The sequence below is a fragment of the Pseudonaja textilis genome, chromosome 4 (genome assembly GCF_049901715.1).
Source record: "Pseudonaja textilis isolate UNSWEBS1 chromosome 4, rPseTex1.2, whole genome shotgun sequence".
In the NCBI taxonomy this organism is placed as follows: domain Eukaryota; kingdom Metazoa; phylum Chordata; class Lepidosauria; order Squamata; family Elapidae; genus Pseudonaja; species Pseudonaja textilis.
Genome location: NC_141993.1, coordinates 70,288,143 through 70,293,385, shown reverse-complemented (window position 1 = coordinate 70,293,385; position 5,243 = coordinate 70,288,143). Strand labels below are relative to the sequence as shown.

General features: G+C 37.4%; 1 pseudogene; it reads right to left on the bottom strand.

Moving 5' to 3' along the window:
- Positions 1–2,410: 2,410 nt before the first annotated feature.
- Positions 2,411–3,654, bottom strand: LOC148125887 (protein phosphatase 1 regulatory subunit 12A pseudogene; annotated as a pseudogene).
- Positions 3,655–5,243: the final 1,589 nt, after the last annotated feature.

The following is a 5,243-nucleotide window of genomic DNA, read 5'->3' as shown; positions in this document are numbered from 1 at the left end:
GACCTATTTTCCCTCAGGCCTCGCCTCACTTGCGCCTTTCCCACCCGAGCAGGGCGGGCGGAGAGGAAAGGCCCTATTTGCATACGGTTCTTGCGGCTTGGGAAGAAAAGGAGGAACACGCACGCACGAACCAAGCCGGCAACTGGCCTGGTTGCAAAGCCACTTTGTTCCCGAGCCGGCAGAAGAAGAAGAAGAAAAAAGGGGGGGGGTGAAGCACGCTTGTGCACACGTGCGTGGAATTAACATTCCCCCCCACACTTTTTTTCCCCTTTTTACAAAAGGGACTTCTCGGTTTTCCAAACCTTAACGAGAAACCCGGAGCGTGCTTTGAATCCAGAAGCTGGCTTGAACTTGGGTGCAAAGAGTGGAGCAGTTCTTATATACACACACATACACACAACGGTTGGGCAACAGCCTCAGGTATAAATTTCGGGTAAAACAAGAATTCCAATTCAGTGTCAGTTTCTGGCTTTGGAGCCGGAAGGGAGGGAATCCGAAATGAGCAAGAAGAATGAGTGATTGTTTGGGTGAAACTGGCCTGTGTTTGCTGGCGTAACTTAACTTTGCCTCTTTGAGGGCTTTTAAATTAAACCGTCATTTAATATAAATTAAAGAAGAAAGCGAGGAACCTTAGCCAAAAAGGGTGGGGACGAAAGAGGAAACGGCAAAGTGGTTCCAGGAATACTTGTCTCTGTGAGAAAGTTTGTGAGATATCATACTCACTTTTGATGTGCGGGCTCTTGGAACAAGAATTGCAACCCTGTGTATATCGAAAGTGAATGTGAATTGCCTCTCACAAACTTTCTCACATAGAAACAGCATCGTGTGCCTGGAAATGCTTTGCTTTGACTGGCAAGATAACTGGTATCGCTTATTGAGAAATACTGAGTTACAAGTAGAGAAAAAGTAATTTCAGAAAGAAGGAAGTACAAAGTGGACAGATAATAAATTTATAGATTTGGACAAGGTTATTTACACTATCAAGTCCAATCTTTTGTTTAGTACAGGACTAACTTCTATTTTTATTTCACTCATCCTCCCTGCTTTTCACACCATTCATCTGAAACCATTAAATCAATATGTCCATCTGACACAATGAACTGTAACAATCATAGACTAATCATTTTTTTCACCGTGGCTTTAGCACAATAATGGTACAGAAACTTGTTCCAAAACACAAAAACCCTATTAAGTTAACAGGAAATGTAGTTAAAACTGCTGTCAAAATTTAAATCATCAATGCAAAGCTTTTTGATACGGGTAGTCCTCGACTTCATTTAGTGACTGTTCAAAGTTACAATGGTGCTGAAAAAAGTGACTTGATGGTTGCAATGACCTGGGATCATATTTGCAATCTTCTGGTAAATGGTGAAGTTAGATTCACTTAATAACCATGTTATTAACTTAATAGCTGCAGTGATTCACTTAATAACTGTCTAATTTAGCGACATAAATTTTGGGCTCAATTATGGTAGTAAATCAAAGATTACCTGTACTGTCATGAAGTAATACTATGGATCTGTGACTCTGAATGTCATGGTTTTTGTACCAAAGTTACCATACTAAGATTACATTTGCCATTAAATTGGTCAGCGGGTAATCGGAATAGAGTGGAGAATGTGACTTTTTATTCTCTTTTATCTCTCAATGGCTATTGAATCTTCAGCCTTCATATTCTTTTGGATTACCTTTTAAAATTAGGACATCTGACTGTGTAATGAATCTAATCTTATTTATTTTATTTATTAATGAAATTTAATAATTCATAGTGATTCTAAGTGGCATATAGGAATAACCCCGCCTTTCCCCCCAAAATACTCCCAGAAACAGTGACAAAGCAACAAGAAAAGGTAAAAGATAGCAGAAAGCTTTTTTTTTAAAAAAAAAAAAACTGTTTATGTACAATTAAGGCTTACTGATTCAATATTTGAAGTTTATCAGACGTTGTAAACAAGATTCCTCAGTCATTTTGTCTTCTCAGCAGCTGCTTTTAACATATAAAAATAACACACACACACACACACACACACACACACAGGTAAAAGGGCTTTTGACAGAATATCTGAAAACAATAGTCTTGAAGAAATCTTCCCAGGAATCCAGTGACTTCTGTGGTCCGCTGGAGTTACTAATTATGTGCAATCCCCTGATTTGCTGATAAGTGTAAACAATTTTATTTGGACAGTTTGCTGATTACCCTGATCAAAGCCCAATATTCATCCTTTAGCCCCTGGTTATCTGCCTTCAGGTCTGATAGCATCTTGAATTCTTCCATTTCATGTATTTGCCTTTTCGGAGTTATTCGCTCTCCTTTTTCCATTTCTTGCAGAGATTGATCAACACATGCCAATTGTAGTTTAAAGGCCATTAATTTGTATCATGCATTGTGCTTTCAGTTTTTCATTTTGAGCTATAATATTTCATAAAGTTTCTAAAAATAAGTTGTATCTTCTTTTTCTAGTTTACTGGCATATAATTTGTGATTTTCCAAGTAATTGTAACCAGGTCATCCTAATACTGAATCATAACAATCTCCAGATGACCCTGTGTCATATCTTGAATGACTGTCACTCTTCACTTCTTTTTTATTAGTTTCCTCTTCTGGAATTAGACCCATGTTCTTGTTTCATCATTAACCTAAATCCGAAAACAAATTCCAGTTGATCTTTGTTTTTCTCTTTCTCTTATTGATTTTGTTTATGATTTATCTTTTCCCTTCTTTTTTCTTGTTTGTTTTTCCTCTCTCGTTTTCTTTTGCTGCACTTTTTGAGTAAGCATAACATATGTCTATAATGCCCTTAGGTCTATTCATTTGCCTTGAAAAATTAGAAGATGTGGCTACTAAGAAATTGATGAAGCAATTGAAGATATAGTTTTACAACTATGACACGGCTCTTCTAAGGTTCACACATATATTCATCCTTATCCTTAGTTTCTGGTTCTTTGTTTTTTATTTGGTTTCCTTTGCCTTGTTCTTTTGGTTCCTATTCTTTATTCTCTTGTTTTTTAGTTCATGTAGCCAAACTTCTATATTTTTTTCCCCTCAGCTTCCTGGACATGGGTTAATGTTACACCCTGTGTGGATGTTCTGGATTGCCTCGTTTGTCTTGAACTATCTTTTCTGTGGGATTCCAATTCTTCTTCCTGAAGAGGAATGAGGCATGACTTGTGCCTCTCCCTGACTTCTGAAGATCACACAGTACCGCTGGTCGTTGTAGACAAGGCAGTTGAAGTACTCACAGTATTTACAACTAATGGTATAATACAAGCAGTAAGTGACGTAGAAACATTGTATTCCTCAGCTCATAAATGATTTGAAATACTGTTCTGCATGGCTGCTGCTGCAGTATCTATGATGGCCTTTGTAGGAGAGTTTGTGCTACAAAGCAGATTTTTCTGAACACTAGTCACAGAGATAACAGTCAGTGTGGATGTAATGTTTGGAATGCTAGAATTAGTCAAGTCATCTTGTCTTTTACGAAAGGAACCATTTTTACTATAGTTTGAATTAAGTGATGAAGTCCCTTCATTTGATATATTTCTTCTGCATCTTATTCCCATTTTCTTCTAGTATAAGATCCACCACCATATTATTATACTGGCTTAAGAATTCCTATTTTCTTACTCTTCAGATTCGGAGCCGGACTTGTTCATGTCATAAGTGCCATATATGCACGTTGTTGTTTTTGTATCTTTCTCCTTGTCTTTGTTGTCTAATGAAGAGGACACCTAACACAGTTCAACCTTTTTCCTTCTGAATTGGTTTGCTAGCTGTAATCTTTGCTGGAACCCTGTAATTTTTATTTATGCATTTATTATTTTTACAAATAACCCAAGGTGGTGAACATATCCAACACATCTTCCTCCTCCATTGATGTACAGGGGAGACTTAAAAAAAGTCTTAACAGAAATGCCTTCAGATTTTTGGGAAATTCTTCAAGCACCTCCAGAAAATTCATTCTGCAAATGAATCTTGCAGAATTGAAGTTAGTCCTATGAGATAGACCTTAGAAGAAGCACAACCAGGAGTACTAGGTCTGTTCTTTATTGTAAGGTTATATTAACAGAAACTTGCAAGACTGAAAGTATTTCTCCCCTTCTTTTTTTTTTTTTTACTCTCTGAAAAGTCCCTTCTGAAATGTTTTCCACACCCTCCCCTCTTCTGTGGGTTGAGACATTTTTATATGCCTATTGTCCTGTTTGTAGCTCTTCCTAATGTTCCCCAGGATCATTCCCCACATACCATTACCACAAATTCATCCATCAATGAAAGCTCTGGCTATAATAGTCTTGACACACCAGTCTCCTCCGTTCCCATTCTGGCACAGTTGCATAGTTTTGCAGATTCTGCTTATGACCCCTAGGAAGCATCCCATCCAGCTCCATCCTCAAGTCAGATGAGTCTGAACTCTGTCTGCGATCACCAGTCATCTCAATTGTTTACTGTGCTATTCTATTCACCCCAATTTCTGCCAGTCTCTATATCCTCCCATATATCCTTATCATCAACCACCCAACAAGCCAGTTCTTCCTGCCTAGTTAAAACACTTGCCATTCTCTTTTTATCTGAACAAATAATCCCACCCAAAACCACTCTTGTCCTGATCACTAGGTCCCCAAACAAACAAAATTATTCATATCAAATGTTAGAGAATGTGATCCTCTATCTCACAATTAATCTACCCTCCTGTTGTCTGGAATGTGGATTATTATTAGGCGTTGAGTTACACTTTCAGAATCAACTACTTCTGATGAAAACATTCAGCTAACAATGTTGTTACACTTTAACAGTTTTCCAGTAGAGATTTTAGACAATGGAAAATTATCAGTCCTTTCAGCTGAGAGATTTGTTTTATTTAGCAAACTTTTGTCTGAAAGGTGGAACAATATAGACACAATTAGTAAACAATCGGTAACCATAATTATCATGAATATTATAAGCAATACAGCAGAGACTAAGCCATGATGCTAAGAATCAAATCAGTAGCTTGAGATAAATATTTTAAAATACTGCCACTTGATGCCTTACAAATACTATAAATGAACGTCAGGCTCACCTCAGTCCCTCTTTAGGAGATTAAAAAAAGAAAGCAATCCCATGCCTGAGTACAGCTCAAAGCCTAATTTATAGCCATTACAGGAGTCGTGCTGATGAAGTCTGACTACAGCAGCTTATTTAAACATTTTTGCTTGTCCTTGATGTTCAGACTGCAAAAGCTTTATAATTTCAGATTTGCTGAGTT